General features: G+C 38.5%; 1 protein-coding gene across 1 annotated transcript in view; it reads left to right on the top strand.

Moving 5' to 3' along the window:
* Positions 1-26: 26 nt before the first annotated feature.
* DNAJC12 (DnaJ (Hsp40) homolog, subfamily C, member 12) overlaps positions 27-21667 on the top strand; it is a 46454-nt gene continuing 24813 nt past the window's right edge. The window contains exons 1-3 of the mRNA XM_004680851.2: positions 27-157; positions 691-751; positions 4217-4335. The gene's annotated coding sequence lies outside the window, so the exon portion shown is untranslated. The remainder of the gene's footprint in view (positions 158-690; positions 752-4216; positions 4336-21667) is intronic.

Consider the following 21667-nt stretch of genomic DNA (forward strand, 5'->3'; position numbering starts at 1 on the left):
GGCGGCCGCGCCCCACCCCTCTACTGCGGGCGCCTCGATCGTGTTGCCAAACTAGCTCCTCGGCCGCTTTCTCAACTTTTCTTTTAAACCATCTTCCAGTTCCTGCCGCCCGGATGGTTCGCGTTTACTTCTCTGCGAGTTTCCACTTCTGTCTGAGGTACGCACCTTGTTTGCCTTAGCCTTTTCTGGATTTAAATTTAGGGTTAATACTCGATTCTTCGGAGGGGAAACAATGGTGGCGAAGATTTAGCCCCTGACCTATGTCAGTCGCTCGGTTTTGTTAACAGCTGTGAGTAGAAGCAGAAGGACACGACTCAGTTCTCAGCCGCCAAATTGTCCTGGGTCCTCTTGGGCCCCTGTTCTAGCCCCACCTCCACGCGCCTTCGTTAATCCATTCATGTAGATTAGCAAATCCTTGAAAGTGAGTGTCTCCACGAAAGTACCTTTAGCCTGGGCCCGTGGGATCAACCAGTCTGCTTTTTGGCCTTCTCTTGGTTCCAAATGTGTGAGTTTCCTTCCCTGAACTTTATGGGATGAGAGCAAGGGCTCACTTAAGGTGGGAAGAGAGTGAATGAGCCGGACTTGGCCACTGCACTCATCTGGTGTGGGGTTAAAATCTGAGGTTCTATACTTAATCCAGTACCTAAAGTGAGCGATTTAACCTTTCTAAACCCAATTTTCTCACCTTAGAAATGGCGGTAAGACCTATTTTGTCGGGTTGTGAGAATTAAATGAGATAGCGTGAAGTAAGGTAAGTATATCGTTATTTTAAAAAATACTAGTTCCTTCTTGAAACTCTTCCACTTTGCTTAACTAAAGATCAGTGAAGCACATGGCTGTTCTGACAGCCAGTGTTTGGAGTGCAGCATTTCTTTCTGCTTAAAGTGGGCCTGGGAGTTTATAGTGTACCACCCCATAAGCCTAACATGAAACACAGCTGTACAGTGCCTATTACTTAATGACCTTAAGCAAGCACCTTAAATTGTTAAAAAAAATAAAAATAAAAAATTTGGAAGCATTTCTAAAGTCCCAAATAAACCCAGAAGTCTTTTATACCTCAAATTAAACTGACTGTGCCATTATAACTGGTTACTTCTATTTATTTCTGAAATCGATCACATTTTTCTTCCTAGAAGCCTTGGAATCTTCACAGACCCCTTAACCAAATCTCTCTTCAGTTTCTAAGTATAAAGGGATCTGCTGCTTCTTTTCTGATTGGCATACTTGGCCCTGTTCTCTGTTTTAGCTAAGAAATATTTCATAAATTGATTCTTAATGACATTTGGGGGATTAAATATGTGAAATATGAGGGTTGGTATCCCATCCAAAAAAAGAAGCAAAATCCACCTTTTTTGAGACTTGTGAACTATGGACATCCTCTTAGTCATTCATTCATTTATTTATGTAAATTGTACATCAAAGACTTGCTAGTTTTTATGAAATGCTACCTGATCATTGTTTGCTAATGCACTAAAAGGTCAGAAGTGGGTTTTGAATGGAAAGTAGGATAAATGAGTGACAGAAATTGCATTTTAAAAGCAAGCGTCCTTCCCTGGTATGGTAATAGGTTAAAAGCACAGTACTGAAGCTGGCCTCAGCCACTTCAGCACAAGTTTGATCCCTGCCCAGGGAGGCAACTCACATGGTGCAGCAGCCCTCTCTTGCCTTGCGCCTTGCTCCCCTCAGCAGTGGACTTTGTCGATCACCTGTTCTGCTCCCCATTCTGGTCTTTGGTGAATCCTCTTACTGTGCCTGCACCTCCAGCCTGTATCACAGTTCTGTATGAATAAATAAATCTTAAAAATAAAATAAAATAAAAAGCAAGCAAGGAAACAAAAAGAAAGCATCCCCAGGCCCTCCCTAGTGGCGCAATGGTTTAGGATGCAGCACTCAAGCTGGCCGCAGCTGCTTCAGGGCCATTTCCACCCCTGGCCCGGGAGATAACCCACAGGACACAGCAGATCTCTCTTGTCTGGCCCAGTGCTCCCCTCAGCATTATACTTCATTGATCTGCCTATCCTGCTGCCCACTCTGTCTCTGTATAGTGCTATTTGTGAGTAAATGAAAGGGGGTACAAAAGAGAGAGCACATAAATTTGCTTATAAGTGTACAAAATAACAGAAGTCTCTTCTTAAGATAAATACATGCCTACCACACATTTGTACAATTTTCCCTGTGCTGCCTTCATTAGAATGAGTTCTCTCTCGTTTTTATTCAGCATATTATTTGTCAAATTATTTTTCTCTATATATTTTATTGACTATCTCCTCCAACTATAGTAAAAGTCTTGTGCATCTGGTTTACCGTTGTATCATCAGCTCTCTGGTAACTAGCATATATATTTATTGAATGAATAAATGAAAAGCATGAAAGAAAAATTGAAATTTGTGAAGAAAAAGAATTATTGAATGAAGGGTAATGGGTAAATGCAAAAAAATGGGTAAATTTAAAAAAAAGAAAAAAGGCAACATGGCTATGGAAATTTACTTCAGGTGAGAAAGCTAGTGAAACTTAACATTAGATTTCTGGTACCTTGATTGACAGAATAAGAAACCACTGTGTGTTCAGTCAGTTCAATTCTGACACTCAACATGGAGCGTCTAACAAAACTGCTCTCACTTAAGATGCCAGTCACAGGCCCCAAGCCTCTGTACATCTGACCAAATAGATAGGCATTGGGAGTTTCCCATGATTCCCTCCTAAGCGTCAATAATTTTCCTCAATGGTTAATATCCCCAGAAAGATAACATTACTTATATTTACAGAGTAAACATACCAAAAGGATACAATGAACAGTCAAATGAATATGTACATAGGGCATGGTCCAGGAAGGTCCTGAGCATAGGAGCGTCTTTCCCCATGATGTTGGGGCACATCATCCTCCCAGAACATTGTGCATTCACCAATTCAGAAGCTCTCTATATCTCTAGTTAGAGTTTTTAAGGAACTCAATCTCTAGCATACCTTGTTTCTGGATTTGTTTTCACTGTAAAACTTTTTATGGCTTTTGTACACTTTAGCATGTATATCATTACTTACCATACATTCATTCATTCAGATGTCAAACTATGTATATTAAAAAGCTTGCAAGCACGGCTATTCTAGTTGAAGTAGACTTCCTACATTTTCACCGTAGAACCCCTTAAGACATAACTGAGGAAAAAAACATTAAAGAACCATTGTGATAATTGTGTTAGGGCTGATTAACACTTACCACACATAATCCAAAATTGTCAATGGCTAAATGTAACAAAAATTTGCTTCTTTACAATAATCTAACATGTTTGTTCTTAGCTAGATGATACTTTGGGTCAGCTTTCAGTTGAAAAGAGATCAAGAGACCCTGTTCCTTCTATCTTAATGGTTCTGCAACTGGATAGGCAAAGGAGAGTAATATCTGTTAAACTCTTTATGAGCAGTGTGGAAATGATACTACTACTTCTTCACATACAGTTGCCTAAAAATCATTTATGTGGTTACTCAAAAGGAATCTGGGAAATTTATCTTTTAAGGTGACCGAATGGAGTTAAGGGAAAATAGAAATCAGTGACCAACACCAAGATGTAATCTAGCTGTGTAGTCAGTTTGTCAGCTGGATATGCTCTCAGTAACTTTATTAAGTTTCCTATAAGCCTTCTACCTAATAGATCTACTCCTTTAACAGTTTCTTTTGAAAACAAATATTCATTTTAATGTAGACTAATTTAACAGTCTTGTTCCTTATGTTGGGTTGCTTTGTTTCTTTAAATTGTGATAAAATTGGCATATAACATTGTATTAGTTTTAGGTGTATGGCATAATACACCTAAAACTATTGAGTTGTGTGAGTTGTGTGACTTGATATATGTATATGTTGTGAAATGATTAACATAATAAATTTAGTTACCCATCACCACACATTGTAACGCTTTTGTTTCTAACGCATTGGAAACTTTTAAGATTTCTCTTCTGCAACCTTTAAGTATGTAATAGAGTGTTATTGACTTACATATTTTTCCATCTAGAAGTTCATACATTGTGACCACTTTTATCCAGTTTGTCCATTCCCTCTCCACCTCCCCCTGCCCCCATCTTAGTCACAGGCAACTAGCAATTTGTTTTCTGCATAGATGTGTTTTTTTTTCTTTAGAGTCCAACTTACAAGTGAGATTTTACAGTATTTGTCTAACTTTTTCACTTAGCACAATGTCTTCAAATTCCATCTATGTTTTCACAGATGGAGGACTTCCCTCTTTTTATGACTGAATAATATTCCACGGTGTATATAAGATCAAATTTTCTTCATTGATTCATCAGTTAATGGACACTACAAGTTGTTTCCATGTCTTGACTATTGTAAGTAATGTTTCAATGAACCTTAGATGTATATATTTTGGGGTGTAGTAATTTTGTTTCCTTCAGATGTATTTACAGAAGTAGAATTATTGGTTCTGTTTTTAACTTTTTTGAGGAACTACTATGTATAGTGACTACACCAATTTATATTCCCACTAACAGTGAAAAAAGGGCTTCTTTTTCTCTACCTCTTCACCAACACTTGTAATCTTTCATTTTTTTCTAATGACTGCTATTCTAACAGGTGTGATGTGGTTTTGATTTACATCTCACTGATGATTAATAAGGATTCAGTGAACATTTTTTCATGTACCTGTTGGCTATCTGCAAGTTGTCACTGGAAAAATGCCCATTTAGATATGCTGCTCATTTTATAAGTAGATTACTTTTTCTATTGAGTTGTGTGAGTTTTAAAAGATACATACATATATATAATGTGAATTTGTGAATATCTTAATAGGATTTCTCTGGGTGTTTTTGATGCTTGTGCCACTTGCACTTACACATTATGATTCCTTTGGGTCAAAGCTAGGAAATAAAAAGAGGAAACTATGGAAACCTCAGTCTTATGTATGTCCTTCTTCACCTTTTTTCCCCCCTCGCCAGTTAGCCTACTACTAATTTTTTTCCTTCTCATGTAGTACTTTTTACATTTTTTCAAAGTTTTAAGTTTATGATCATAGGGAAAGATAGGGTATGATGGGCTTACTCACCTTCTGGTACCATAAGTCTTTAAAAAAATCTTTTCTTGATAACATCATACTTCTGTATTATAAATATATTTAGTTGAAAAAAACTTCTCTGAACGTTAAAAGTTTTAGATTGAGCTAATGCTATGGTTATTAGTATGGTACAACTTACCAAAATAACATTACTTCTGATAAATAAGAAGAAAATAAATTTTTATCAGAAGTATACATTTTAATGATGGATTTAAATTTGATCAATAAAATTTCTGCTTATAATAGTAGTTATTACTAAATAAAACAGGTTCTGAATCTTTAGTTCTGAAAAAAACATTCACATTATACATAACTATAAATTGTGATTTTGTCTTGTGATTTGTATCCGTTATATAGTTGTTTACCAATTTTAAAAACTTCCTGGTTATATGTCAAAAGCACAGTCTTCTATTTTTTTTTTTTTTAAAGATTTATTTATTTATTCATACAGAACTGGGGTACAGGCCAGAGGCTCAGGGACGGTGAGAGGCTTCACCAGAGACAGAGTGGGGAGCAGAACAGGCAGATTGACGAAGTACACTGCTGAGGGGAGCAGCGGGCGGGTCAGGAGAGGTCTGGCTCGCCATGTGGTCTCCTCCGGGGCAGGCTGCAGGCGGGAATCGAACTCATGCGGAAGTGGCTTCAGATTCTCAGTGCTGCACTCTAACCCGCTGCGCCACCAGGGAGGGCCAGTCTTCTATTTTTAAAACTATTTTTTAATAATCTCATTAAAGACAGTTTGATTAGTTCCTTTGATTTCTGGAAGCAAATAACTTGAAACTACCTGACTTTCAAAAGTATTTCTTCTTTAATTGTTAGAGTCATTCACTTTCTCATTCTGTAAGTCTAGCAAGACTTATCGATTACTATTTTTTTAAAGGCTTACAAGAAATAGGCTGTAGGCTAGAGGTGATAGGGTTCATTAGAGACAGAGTGGGATCAGAACAGTTGGATCTACAGAAATACACTGCTGAGGGGAGCAGAGGAGAATCAGTAAAGGTCTGCTGTTCATTTGTGGGTTAGCTCCCTGGCTGCAATGGCTGGTGATAGCGTGGTAACGCTGAGACTTTAACTCCTGCATCACCAGGGAGGCCAAGACTTACCATATATCGTGTAAAATAAGTTACTGTAAGCAGCAACTTTTAAATAAGTTCTAGGGATGTAATGTGCAGCATGGTGACTATAGTTAATAATACTGTATGTATTTGAAGGTTGTTAAGAGAGTAGACCTTAAAAAGTCCTTATCATACACTCAATAAAGTCCTTATCACAAGGAAAAAAATTGGAACTAAGTTTAGTGATGGATGTTAACTAGACTTTTGGTAATTATTTTGCAATAGCTATACGTATGATATGTATATATATATACATATACATTGAATCATTACTACTAAAATTTATGTAAATAATTTAATGTCTCAGTAGAATTTTAAAATTAGTACCTGAAATATCATAAGAATGTGACCAGGTATAACCCCATTTTACTCTGTAAGGTCAGTGACCACTTCTTTTCAATGTGCTCTCAGTTTTTCACCTAATACCTATCATAGAGCACAAAAACTCAATACATTTTTTTAAATTGAATTGCAAAGTCCCTCATCACTTAAACTGTATGACTTAAGTCAAGTTTTAATGCTATTCGTCAAAGGACAAAAATGAAACCAAACTGAGAAAATCAAGATGGATAATCTCTTATATGGCAATCAATTTCTAATACTGGGAAGCTCTTGGAACAGTATTTACTTAATCTAAATACTACTGCATATCTGAAAGATAATGGTATAGATCAAAATAATCTCTATAACTTAATGATGTATTGCCTGACTTTCATGCGGGATAGATTTCTCTAGAGCTAACAGGCTAACTTCAGATTAATAAGATTCCATACCTAGTAGACCTCTGAAGAACAACTGGGGCAGAAACATTGTACCAGCCTTGTGAATTTTCTTTCTTTCTTTTTTTTTTTAAAAAAAGGATTTTGCTTATTTATGTATACAGAACTGGGGTACAGTCAGAGGTGCTGGGTGTGAGAGGATTCACCAGAGACAGAGTGGGAAGCAGAACAGGCAGATCGACAAAGTACACTGCTAAGGGGAGCAGCAGGTGGGTCAGGAGAGGTCTGCCGCGCCAGGTGGGTCACCTCCTGGGGCTCGAACTCGTGCTACAGTGGCTGTGATAATTTCATAGTGCTGTGCTTTAACCGGTTGCACCACCAGGGAGGACCCTGCAACCTTGTTAATTTTCAAAGACGGTATTGGCTCAAGTTCAAAGAAACAGCAAAACCTTTTAAATGCAAGCAAAGTATGCTATAATCATTGAACTAGCTCTTGGAGAATTGAGAAATCTGCGTTAGTATATTAGTGCTACCCTGAAATATTCACTTTTTTATTTTTCAATATTTCTATTCCCATAGAAGCTGGTAGATGATATTAGCTGATTACTTTATACATTGAGCATTGTAATAGCTTTTTATGCTCTTTATCACCTATTTGGTGATAATCTTTTAAGGATTTTAGCCTTTAATTGATCATTTAATTCAATACTATTAAGTATCTATTACATATTGGGGAATGTAATACATAGTGGAATATAAACGAAGACAAAAATATATACTTCTGACTACATAGAACTTGGGAAGTATATCACTTATCACTTATATAGAAGCCATTCAATAAATATTGGAATATACTTGAGAAAACTTATGGTAGATAGAATTTTAAAATATAGCATCTGTTGCAATTCTAATGAAAATTTAAGATAGTTATATTTCAGATATACTAAATTAGCAAATTAATAAACTATGACTTGAATTCATGAGAACAGTGGCAAAGAAAAGAAATAAAGTAGATAATTAAAAATCACAGTCACCATTTTCTCATGGAAGGAAAATTACCATAAAGGTTAATAGCACCTCTAGGTAACTGGCTAAATTCCTAGGCAGTCAAAATCCTAGCCTAGAAGCACATTACTTTCTGGAACAAGATATTTCCCCTGACTTTGGAGGTTCAAGTCATATAGATTCAAAAGTAGAAATTTGTTCAAAAAAAAGAAATTTTATAAGGTTATATATCATATCACTAAAACCAGTCAAAGCAGGTTAAATCAACTTTATTCTAATAAAAAATAATCTTTTTTATTGCAAGTGATAAAACATCCTAAGCCTCTATGGCTTTTATTACCTAATTTACAATAATGCAATATAATGCATAACTAAAATATGTTACTTATAAAATTAGAGGTATGGTAAAAGTGGTCTTCCAAGCAAATGCATGTGTGCATATTGATCTTTGATAATTGTTTTTGAGTAATAGTTAAATAAGAATCATGAAATGATTCTTTTAATTCTTATTTTAATTCCTGAAATTATTCCATTAAATTTTCTGGATATCACCTTTACATTTTCTCTATGTATTTAGCAAAAGGAAACAGTAATATAATGGTAGGTAAAAGGGAAAATAAGGTGAAGTTGGTGTGCCGGACTGAGTTCTAAGTTATACACCTCCTATTGATTCTGCCTCCTGGAGTACACATCCTGTTATACCCTCCTGGGAACGCCTGTGAATAAGATAAGATAGTCATCCCCTGATTGGTTACATTCTGAAGACTTGAAGAAGTCTTCCATGTCCTGAAGTGCTTGTCCAGGGCCTCTAGGCAAGGAACTGCCTAGCCACTAGGAACATAGTGGAATCCAACTGACACCTCACAAGAAAGCCAGGACCTCAGTTTGGTAACAGACCCTCTAAGTACTGACAACCATTGAGTATGGATAAGGAAAAGAACTGCGATGATGGAACCTGCAGACCATACTTTGACTTAAGCCTGTAAGATCCTGAATAAGTGGATTCAGTTAAATTTTGCCAGGACTCCTGACCAGTGGAAACTATGGTAATAAATGTATATTGTTTAGAGCTGTTAAACTCATGGTTTATGTTAACCTTTTATGTAGCACAGAAAACTAACACAGTCTGTAGTAAGGGAATAAATGTTTTTGACACGATTTCATAAAGCATGTTATTACCATATTATTTAAAATAATCCATACAGAATCTAAAGGAAGTTATGTAAAATATTTATTTATGGTTTTAATCCAGAATCAAAAGCTTCTGAAAATTTTGATAATCCAAGAAACTTTGGAGTTGCATTTAAGAGAATCAGCCTTACTATGCTGTTCTGCCTCAGTTTTCAATTGTGTTTGCTTCCCAGCTAGTGACACATCCCAGGGATTAGTGTTATAATAGATGAAGAGAATTTGCAAAATAAATTCTTAATAAAAACTATTTTAAGGCCTTTCAATATTTCTACTGACATTATCTTTGCTTTTCTTTTACTTTCCTTTGGGAACAGTGCTTTCTTAGCACCAGACAAGGGATAAAAGAAGAGAGGTTGTTAAGTAAGAATTGCCAGCTTTCGCATTGCTAATGCTGATTTTGGAATGTCCCAGCAAAGCAGATGTACCCCATTTCTGAATCAGTGATGCACCTTTAACAGAAATACATTTAAGTGTGGGGAAGGCAGGAAGCTAAGGAGTACCTTCGGCATTTTGACTAAGGAAGAGGTCATTTCTAATTGTGTGATTGACATCCTTAGAATTCAAATTCTCAAGTTCTCACTAATAGAAGTGTTCACACTTGGGACATTGCTATATTGTAGTAATGTTCAGTGTAATTTTTCTTTGTCAAGTGGAAAAAATGCCATTTTGAAGGGATATGAAGAAAGCCTGAGTTAAGCTACAAAAGGGTACCGTTGAAGGTCCAGGAACAGAGTTTCTTAGAATTCTGTGCATCTATAAATCCCCTGGAAAGTCTTCCAATACCTTGGCCCTAGAATATGGGTTCTTCCTGGTCAGTGACCATGTCTTCCTATATTTTTTCCCTTCTGCCCTCCCAGCCCTAAGCACTGGGTGTGGTAGTAGTTATGATATCTTAGTAGAAGAGGGTCTTCCAGTGGGCACACATTGGTCCTACAGTCTGCTAGAAATAGTCTCCCTCTACCTGGATGCAATCAAATTCTTACTTCCTAATTCCCCATTTTGTATTTCCTGCAGGCTGTCTTTTACCAGCCCGTTACTTCCCAGAAGCAGATTACTAGTGAATTGAAGCATTTTCCTTAAATCATTGTAAATTCAATAGAGATTTGTTGTACACCTATCTAGTGCAAAAGTTCTGTGCTTAATGCCGGGGTGGGAGGGGTGGGGAGTGAGGCTGGAGGAATACTGAGAAGAGGAGTTCCTGAGTTTTGGGAACCTGCAGTGGAAATGGAGAAATACATTCATAGAATACTCTCACATAAGCCTGGATTGTCTTAAACAACATCTGTACTTCTTTTTTTATTTTTTTTAACAGATGTATTAATTATCTATGCATACAGAACTGGGGTATAAGTCAGAGGTGCAGAGGCAGTGAAAGGATTCATCAGAGACAGAGCAAGCAGATTGACAAGAGTATGCTGCTGAGGAGAGCAGTGGGCGATACTGGAGAGGTCTGCTGTGTCAAGTGGATCCACCTCTGGGGCCCCAGATCGAACTCTTAACTGAAGCAGCTGCAACTTGCAGTGCTGCGCTTCAACCTGTAGCGCAACCAGGAAAGGCCCCATCTGTACTTCTTGAGTTTTCACATCATATTTTTGAAGACTAATTTGTACTAATGATGGCAGGGAAATGTTTTTGCTAATCAGCTCAAGTAGTAACAGTATTTGCAGTGGACTCAGATTTCCATCTTCGAAAGCATGTAACTCTTGACTTTCATTATTTCTATGTTTATACATTCAAAAATACATTTACTTGTATTTTTATATCCATGGATTGAATCATTTTATACTTCCAAATTTTCAAAGAATATATCTCACTGTCTAAGGAAGAAAAGTAATGGGGTAGAATTAAATGTGCTTTGAGGAGAACACTTTATTCTGAAAATTAAACATCAGTTATTTGGGGATGTTGCCTGGCATGTGGTAGGTGTACAGCAAATCAGTATTGCACACCATATATATAGTAGAAATGAGATAGTTTCAGAAAATCCTGAATAAGTTGAGGGAGACTTTGGATTGGGGAGCAAAAATTAATATACCTTAAAAGAAAAAGAAAAAAACTGGAGGAAAAGAGGAAGTTTTGCTTTGCTTGAGGCTGGAATGGAATATAATTGCTCGATACAGCCCCCCTTAAATTAGGATTTGCACTCTCCTGTCAAGTATTCAGAGCATGGGGTGGGGGTGGGGGGTGAGCAGGGAGGAATGGTGTCCTTCCCTCTTAATCCTTTTCCTTCTCAGACCATAAACAACAGGACACAGGAGACAAAACTTTAGCCAAGTGAGCTGGAAGGTCTAGCAGAAAACATGCAAAAGCAAACTCAGGACATTGCCTATAGAATGCGGCACAGAAAAGTCAGGCTGTGCCCTTAGGATTGGAAAGGTATTAAAATTTAAAGGTAGGATTTTAAAGGTCCACTTTAAATTTTCCTATAAAAGCAGTGGAAGATTTTAGAGCCTGTGTTTTTGACAGGCTGTATCCCAGTTCTTATATGCATAAATAAATAAATCTTAAAAAATTGCACAGTGAACCTTTGAAGGGAATCATTTTAAAGAAAAATGCAATCTGGGTGGAATTGAGCAGGTATTAGTTTCCAACCTTGACTTCTTTCTGGGAAATTTTTAAAACCTTGATGCTCAGGCCACATCCAAACTATTTACATTGTAATCTTTACAGGTGGGATCCAGGCATCAGTAATTTTTATGCCCCAAAAGGAAGAATTATTAAAAAAAAGGGAAGGGAAGTAAAGGATGCTTGAATAGATAAAAGTAGGTAGAAGGAACTGCCCCTGAAAGGGAAAGGTTTGTTAAAAGAGGCGCTTGCATAGAGAAGTGGTCAATCTTTTTTAAGGATACAAGTTCTTGCATACAAGAACTGGAGTATAGGCCAGAGGTGTGTGTGTGGGAGGGCGAGAAGATTCACCAGAGGCAGAGTAGGAGCAGAACAGGTGGAGCCACTGAAATAATGCTGCTAGGGGAGCAGTGGGCAAGACAGAAGTCTGTTGTGCTCTGTGGGTCAGCTCCCTGGCCCAGATCAAACTCGTGCTGCAGTGGCTGGTGATAGCTTGATAAACTGAGACCAACCCCTGCACCACCAGTGAGGCAGAATTGGAAACAGAGCTGCCCCTGCTGCTTTGCAAAGGGAAGAGGTGGGCTAGACAGCTGCCCAGGCATCAGTCTTTTTAAAGCTGCTCAGTTAGTGTGGTCCCTGAAGACCACTTTAAATTTGACTTAGTATGCTAAAAGAACTCAAAGGTAGATAACATGTTAGGGTAGATGTAGTAATATTTAGAGCATATATTCCACAGGAATGATATAAAAATATTTTTCTTTACTAGTTGGCTTCTTTTCCCTTTTTTTTTTTCAGTAGTTTTAAATGAACTTTGTAGTACCTTGAGGGCTGGGAAATTCTATAATTTAATCTGAACCTCACATTGAAAATACAGTTTCTATAACCTCAATTTTATGGAATTTAAACTCTGAATTTCACTTAAGTATTTGGGGCCAGAGTGACCCTTATTCTTAAATTGAGGTAAAATGGACATATAGTGAAATGTACAGATATTAATTTAGGTTTTGGATCAGCATACCTTAATAACCAGTCAAAAGATATAGGACATTTCAAGTACCCTGGGAAGTTTTTTTGTGCCCCATACAGCCAGTCCTTTCCTCTTTGGCAGCCAGTCTCCTGACTTGTATAATTCTCAGAAAGCAATTCAGGCTCTTGTGGCTAGCAAGGTCCTGCATCCTCTTAATCCTCAGTATTGTCTCTCTGCCATGCCTTGTGCTCAGTGTGACTTTCTAAGGTCAGTCTTTCCTGGTTCCTTCCTGCCTGGCATTTTTGCTCAACAGTCCTTAACTCCTGCTTACCTTCAGGCATTATCTCAAATGCGACTTCATCTCACAGGCATTCCCTGGTACTCCAATTCTAAGTTAGGTTACCCTTATGTTCTTTTCATTTCTCTCACTATCACAATTAGTAATTATATATTTATATGTATTTTTTCTACTTCAAAATTGTTAATCTCCATGAGGATTGGGCCATATTTGTTTTATTTGCACTGTATTTCTAGTTCTAGCCCACAGCCTGAAACATGTATATCCAATAAATTTGTTAAAATAAATGGATGAGATGGTTTAATTTGACTCTTGAACCTACCATTTTGCAAAAAGAGGTAGTGAAGAAAGACGAGAAAGCTATGGGTAAGTAATGGAAGGATTCTAATGGAGAACTGCTCTTCTTTTAATCCTGAGTTACTATAAGGGTGAAGTATTATATACAACAGTGGGCAGGACACTTGGGAAAAAGTGAAAGCAACTGTCTCAGTGACTTCTTGGAACCTGTTTCCTCATTTTTTAAATGCAGGAGTTGCATGGGAAGATTTAATCAGCAGTGCCCTACTTCCATGTAGCACTTTGGAAATACATGGGGGAGTTTTCTAGTCAAATGACTGGAAAAACTTTAGCACTTATAGGTTCAGAGCTTTAATGTTAAATGTTATGTGAGACAGTCCTAATCCAGTATCATCCAAAATCCCAGTGTTGAGAAACACTATATACTATATATAGTGTATATGATTCTAAGACATCTACTAAGCATAGCTGGTGGTTCCCCCTTCTCTCTTACTTCATGGCCTATCTTCCAGGTAAATGCTTATTGCATTTAAATGTCCTTATTTAGTAAACTATTTATAAGTCAAACTACTTGATTTAATTTGTGATTAGAACCGAAGAACTGTGATAAAAACTATGGCAAGGGCATAATTGATATTCGATATATTCCTTAGTTGATTAGTTGGTGCCTTCCCCTCTCCTTTTTTTTTTTTTTTTAAGATTTATTTATTTATTTGTGCATACAGAACTGGGGTACAGGCCAGAGGCTCAGGGGCGGTGAGAGGCTTCACCAGAGACAGAGTGGGGAGCAGAACAGGCAGATCGACGAAGTACACTGCTGAGGGGAGCAGCGGGCGGGTCAGGAGAGGTCTGGCTCGCCATGTGGTCTCCTCCGGGCAGGCGGGAATCGAACTTATGCGGAAGTGGCTTCAGATTCTCAGTGCTGTGCTTTAACCCGCTGCGCCACCAGGGAGGGCCCTCCCCTCTCCTTTTTTTTAAAAGAGATTTTTATTTATTGATTTTTGCAGAGAAGAATGGGGTGTAGGCCAGAGGTGCAGGGGTTGACAAGATTCAGCAGAGATAGAGCGGGGAGTAGATAGGCAGGTTTACTGAAGTATACTGCTGAGCGGAGCAATAGGCCAGACAGGAGAGGTCTGCTGCTCCATTTATGGGTTAGCTCCCTGGCTGGGATAGAATTCAGGCCACCACAGTAGGGTGTTGGTGGTGCTGAGACTTAACCCCTAGGCCACCAGAGAGGCCCCTCCCCCCCTTTTTTTAATTATAGAGCACAGTTGTTTTAAATTAGTTGATAAACATTTCTCTAAAAAATTCAAACACATTTCCTCCATCTCCTTCCAGCTCCGCTTAACATACATTATGATGGTATTTAGAGGTGGTCCTTTGAGAGATAATTAGATTTACATGCAGATATAGTCCCCAAGATAGGATTAGTGCCCTTATAAGATTTCTTCTAAAAGGAAGAGACACTATAATTCTTTCTCTGAAGAAGATGGCCAATAGGCAACTGAAAAAATGTTCAACATCACTTATCATCAGGGAAATGTAAGTCAAAAAACCACTATCATAAGAATAGCCTTTGTCAAAAAGAGCAGTAACTACAAATGTTGAAATTTGGTACAGTATTTGTAGATAAGAGTGTAGACTGGTCCAGTCCCTGTGGGAAACAGTATTGAGTTTCTCAAGATACTAAAAATATATTTACCAGATGATCCAGAAACTCCTAGGTATCCACCTGAAGAATGAAAAATCACTAATTTGAAGAGATATACACACTCTGGTTTTCACTGCAACACTATTTACAATAAGTTATGGAAACAATGTAAATGTAAATTGACAGAGGAGTAAATTAAGATGTGGTATATACATACAATGGAATACTACACAGCTCTAAAAGACAACGTGTCATTTGTAACAACATGGATGAATCTTGAAGGGATTACATTAGTGAAGTAAAAGTAAGTCGGAAGGGAAAAAAGACATACAGGGTGCCTTCACTCATAATGTGGAATATGTATGGAAGAAGAAGAAGAAAAAAACCAGCAATGGCAGTGACAAAACTAAACCAAAACAAACCCTGGCAATATGACTGTAGAAATGAGGCAGCTGGAGGAGATGGGAGGAGAGCAAATAGGGAGGGGTTCAGTGCCTTAGAGAAAAGGGCCATGGATGCTTGGATGGTAGGGGAAGTATGTAACATACATATGAAGAGTATGAACCTGTTCCCTGAAATTATGTAAGTAAGGTGTTGTAAACCAGCGTTACCTCAAAAAAGAAAAAGAGACAGACTATAGCTCCATCTCCCAGTTATGTGAGGACAATGAGAAGGTGGCCATTTGCAGGCCAGGAGCAAGTCCCTCACCAAAGAACCCAAATGGCTGGCTTCCCATTTTGGGAAATTGGCTTCCCAATGTGGGAAAGATTAAGAACAAAACAAATTCATCTAAACTGGGCACTCTAGTTGACTTTTAAATTTAAGAACGGAATTCCAAACACAACACATTCAGCTATATGACAGAAAGTAAATCTAAGGATATGTTATTTTGTGCATGATCTTTTAAATAAAAGAAAACCTTATGTAATATTTAAAAAAAAACGTGAGAAATAAAATTCCTGTTGTTTAAGCTAACCAGTATATGGTATTTTGTTATGGCAGCCTGTGCTTATACAGAAATTAAGGCTGAAAAGAAAGATAATTATAAAAAATTATGCAGAGAACCCTTCTGTTTTAACTTAGGTTATTTTTAGTGTTGTAGTTCCTAGTTTGATGCTTTATCTGCCAGAACTGACTCTTTAGTTGTAGTAATCAAGGAGACTTTTTGCTGGGTGCATCTCATCATACTTCTAAGGTCTTTATAAGGTCTAAAATTCTTTGTTATTAAAAAAAGTATGGTGAGGACAATACAAATGTCCAACTGACAATTGATAAAAAAAATGTATGGAATATTATTTAGCCATAAAATGGGAATAAAGTTCCAGTATATGCTTATAAAACGGATGAATCGTCAAGACATTACACTAGATGAAAGAAGCCATTTACACAAACCATATATTGTATTACTCCACATATGTGCAGTGTCCCAAAAAGGCAAATCCAGGAGGCTCCTGTTAGCATGGAAATTACATTTTAGTAGTGGGGCAGCAAGCAGATTAGTAGTTTCTTAGTGTTGGAGCAGTAGGGGGGTGATGAGTGAGTGATGGCTAAAGGATAGGGTTCTTTTGAGATTATTCAAATGTTACAGAGGTGAATGTGGTGATGGTTGCACATCTTAGAACTATGGTCATGGCTTAAGTGGGTAAATTTTATAGTAAATGCATTATTTACTAATAAAGCTATTTTTTAAATATAAAATGGTGTTCATAATTAGAAAAATAAAAAGACAATGAGCAACCATTCTTTATCTATCAGATTGGCAAATACTTTCAAGTGTATAATACCTGTCATGGGTAGAATTGTGGGAAAGTCTGTACTCGATACTGTTGTTGGGAATATAAACTAAAAACTTTCGTGGTTCAGTATATACACACACCTTTCAATTTAGTCATTCCACTTCAAAGAACTTACTATATTGCCACTTATCAAGTCAGAAAATAATTATTGCAACATTGTTTACAGTTATAAAAGTTGAAATTGGGCCCTCCCTGGTGGCCCATCCGGTTAGGAAGCAGCACTGCAAGCTCTCCCCATCCCCAACCACTTCAGTGGGAGTTCGATTCTCAGCCCCCGAGGTGATCCACATGACACAGCAGACCTCTCCTGTCTTGCCCGATGCCCCCTTCAGAACTGAATTTCAGTAGATCTGACTGTTCTGCTCCCCACTTTGTCTCTGTTGAATCTTCTCACTGACTCTGCACCTCTGGCCTGTACCACAGTTCTGTATGCATAAATAAATCTTAACAACAACAAAAAAAACAACCAAAACTCCATCAGTAGAGAATTGGGTAAAACAAACTATATATAAATTAAGAATATCATGCATCTGTTAAAAGAATGACTGTACATATTCTGTGCTGCTCTGTGCAAAAGGGTAAGAAAGTAAAAACGTGTATGTAGTTGCATAAAGAATGATACACAGTAGGCAACTCATGCCCTCCTGTGACTATGTAGTTGCCTTTCTTTTTCTCTTTCCTAATAAACCTGTCCTTTTAAAATGGAGGAGGGAGGGAAAGATATACAATACATGAATATAAGTGGTGCAAATGAGAGGTAGAAGTGGATGTGAGAGTTTTCACTGAATACCTTTTTATATTGCTTTATTTTTGTGCCATGTAAATGTGTAACCTAAAGAATATTAAATTGAAAAAATTAGAAATGACTGAAATAAAAGTATAAGTCAGCCTATCCACAAAAAATAAAAGTACAATTTGTAAGATCAAGTGAGTGAAAAACCAATTTTTACAGCACTTGTTTAACTAACATTGTTAAATCTTGATGTTCTGGATACTGATTATGTGGAAGTAAATAAGGCAGTCAAGGGTCGTGCTTTCATGGAGATTACATTTTAGTAGAGAGCAGGTAGGCAAACATATAAACAAGGTAATTTCAAGCAGTGATAGATTAAAGGAAAATACATGATGGGGAATGATTTGGATTGATGGTTACCTGGTTCAGTGTTGGCAAAATGCCTCTCCAAGGAAATGACAAATTGAGTTGTGACTGACACATGATTGGAGGAAGGAAGATAAGGTAGTAAATGCAAACGTATTGATGTTGGAACAAATTTGGCAAGTTTGAAGATACGAAGTATAGTTCACATAACTGTCAAAAAATGGTAGGAGAGGAACAAAAAGTGATAACTAAGGAATAAATACGGGTTTAAATAAAATATAACATGTCTCTATATAAGCTGAAACTATCTGGAAGGATACACATGAATCTTATTAACCCTGTTAAGTTGCTATTTGTGGGTGGGAGCTGGAGATAAGAAATATGCTTCTGAGAAAAAAATTGTTACACTAGATGTTGAGTGTTAAGGAAAATGAGTATCTTAGCTAGAAGCTGATGATTTCTTTGGTTCTAGTCCCTCTAGTGGCAAACTTGAGGTAGTGCTAATGCTGAGAACTGAAGGATCTTTAATAGAACTCTGAAGACCCAGGCGTTTGAATTCCTGAAATCATGGAATTGTGGATTGTGGATTGCCAAAATCCAAAAAAATCACTACACTGATTGTTGTGGTTACCTGCTGTGTATCATGAAGTCTAGGTTTTAAAAGGTTTTAAAATTAGAACATGAGGAAAACACACCAGCAAGGTTGTCTTATAACTGCATGGTTTAAATATTTCAGGTGGCCTTCCCTGTTGGGATTAGGATGTAGCATTGCAAGCTGGTTGCAGCCACTTCAGTGCAAATTCAATTCCTGGCCCCAGACGTGAGCCACATGGCCCAGCAGACCTCTCCTGTCCCACCCTCTGTTCCCCTCAGCAGTATACTCCATGGATCTGCCTATCTGCCTGTTCTGTTTCTCACTCTATCTCTGGTGCATCTTCTTACCTCCCTGCCCCTCTGGCCTGTACCCCAGTTCTGTATGGGAGCAGTGGGCGGGTCAGGAGAGAACTGCTGTGCCATGTGGGTCATCTCCGGGCCAGGAGATTGAACTTGCACTGAAGCGGCTGCAGCTGGCTTGCAGTGCTGTGTCTTAACCTGCTGTGCCAGCAGGGAGGGCCCTTACAAGTAAATAAATCATTTCAGAGGCTCTGCTTAAGTCTACTCTTTTTCCTGCCTTGTCTTCATCTGGAAAAGCTACCTTTCTCCCCTCTTGTACAACTCACCCTTCTATTTAGTTTTCTTACCCAAAGACTCACTTTCATCCCCCCACCCCCTACCATCCAGTCTTTTGCACTTCTTGAATAGGATGAAAAGTGACTGACATTATCAGAGACCACCTTGATTTTTGTTACTTTTCAGTCCTCAAATTAACCCTGTTCTAGGGATAGAAGACCCAAACTATTACCTTGGCAACTTTTTTCTTTCCTAACAGATGGCATATTAATCACTTTTCTATGATTGTTTTGAATTTTCTAAAAGAGATTACACACACTGTAAAAATTCAAAAGAGGAACATGTACATTCCAGTACTTGGGCCAACTAGTCTTCCTCCCTGAAAGCAACTTCTTGTGTATCCTTCCAGAGACATAATCATGCTTAAATAGTTCTTTCCTTTGTCCTTTTTAAATTCAGAAAGGAATCTTCAGTCACTCCTCTTCATAGAACTTCTAATGTTTCCTTAAGAGGAGGGAAAGAATGATCAAATGGAGAGTGGCTAAAAGTGTGAAAGGATGGGCCCTCCCTGGTGGCGCAGCGGGTTAAAGCACATCACTGAGAAGCTAAAGCCACTTCCTCATGAGTTCGATTCCCGCCTGCCCCAGAGAAGATCCACATGACATGGCAGACCTCTCCTGACCCGCCCGCTGCTCTCCTCAGCAGTGTACTTTCTCGATCTGCCTGTTCTGCTCCCCATTCTGTCTCTGGTGAAGCCTCTCACTCTCCGCATCTCTGGCCTGTACCCCAGTTCTGTATGAATAAATAAATAAATCTTTAAAAAAAAAAGTGTGAAAGGAACTTAGAGGTTATCCTAGCCTTTGCTATTCCAAGTGTGGCCCCTAGATCAAGAGGAACTTCACTGTTACGGGGTGTGTGTGTTAGAAATGCAGGATCTCAGATCTCGCCTGGACAACCTGAAGCAGAAGTTGTACCTTAACCAGAGCACTGGGTGATTTTTGTGTTCTTAATCTGGCATCTTCCTTCACAATCAAATGTGGCTCAAGAAGGAACCAGCGGAGAGCTGGCAAGGTATTGGGCTTCCTAACATCCAGACAAGTACATTTACAGATTTAATGTAGCATTTTATCATTTTCATCACCATAGGCTTTAAGAGTCAGACAGGATTATATCCTAGCATTAATACTGGTAGAAGCTCAGTAAAAGTGCTAATTATCACTCTGATTGTTACTACTATTTTAAAAGAATGGGAAACACTTATTTTAGGGCAGTTTTAGGTTCATAGCAAAACCTAGCATGGAGTATCTTGACATCTCCACTACCCTGCTCCCCCCAACCCCATCTCCCACCACTATCAATATTTTTTAAAAATGGGACTGTAACAGGGTGGTCCCTAGGAAAAAGGGAAGTTCCAGGTTCCCTGCCCCACCCAGGGGCAGGAGGGTGGAGCTGAGCAGAGAAAAAGAAGAGAGAAGTGAATGAAGCTGGATGGAGAGTCAGAAGGAGACCTGAGGAAGCCACATGGAGCAGCAAGCATGTGATGAAGAAACTGGGCTTGTTTCCTGACGCTGGACTGGTTAAGGCAGATATGGGTGAGATACCTGTAGGGAGGTGACTATGGCAGTGTTTATATTGATTTTGATGTTGCTCTTTTCCTCTCAGATTTGTCTGGCCATTTCTGACCCTTTTCCATGGGTCCCCGCCAGAAGGTGCTTTAGTCTTGTGGCGGCTTTCAGGCCTTGCTTTGGGCCAGTCCCTTTTGGGTTGACTTTTGCCCACGAGGGGATGGGTAATGTCAGGTGTTTGATTTAGAAGTTATATTCTTTGTGTTCCGTATTGTATATTCACTGTATTAAAGTCCCTTTTCATTAAAGTTTTATATGTTTTGTCCTGCTGTGGTGGATGGCAGAACCCACTTAGAGCAGGCAGGATTTTGGGGCTACAGGGGTGTCCCTCTCCCCCTGTCCTGGAACAGATTTGGGGTGCCCTATAACAGGACTACTAGCATTTCATATTGCAACTGATTAAAACATCAAAGCAGCGTTTCAAGAGCTTATAGAGAATTTATAAAAATTGTTTTATGTCTGACTTAGTATGATTCCCTATGACATTTCCAAAGCCGTTTTTGCTTTTGAAGTCGAGGAGGGGTTTTATCAAACTATTTTACAAATGGAGGGACTAAAGCCTCGGGAGGTTAAGATCCTGGCAGACTCCGTTGTCTCCCCCCACTGGATCTTAAGCACATCGGAGCCGTTACTTCTGAGGCACTAGGAATTAAGAGAACGGAGGCTTTTTATCACACGAGTAAAACTGCGTCCAGAATTCCAGACCGAGCAGGGAGCCGGGCCTTTGTTACAGGACTGACGACTGCAGGGAGTCTCTAGAACTTGGGTTTTGCGCCTTAAGGGCACGGATTTGTTAGCTCTGTCAGGGAAAAGAGGTGACGTTATTTTGTAGCGCGGAACTTTGGCGCGAAGAAAAAGCGAGGAGGGAAGAGACACCTCAGAGGACTCTGGGAGCCGTGAGGAGAACGTGTATTTATTGCTAAACTTATGCGCTGGGGATTTTAAACTCTTATTTTCCAGGCTTTTTATTTTGCACTTGAGTTTTTGTTTCTTTATTCCCTTGTAAAGACGAGGGTATTTGATGTAAAAAAAAAAACTTCTTAAATGCACTTCCGGAGGGGTGGCTTTCTGGTAGCCGGAAGTGGCGGTGACATTCCCGGTCCCCACCATCC

This window comes from Condylura cristata, unplaced genomic scaffold (assembly GCF_000260355.1).
Source record: "Condylura cristata isolate star-nosed mole 26May11 unplaced genomic scaffold, ConCri1.0 scaffold00011, whole genome shotgun sequence".
In the NCBI taxonomy this organism is placed as follows: Eukaryota; Metazoa; Chordata; class Mammalia; order Eulipotyphla; family Talpidae; genus Condylura; species Condylura cristata.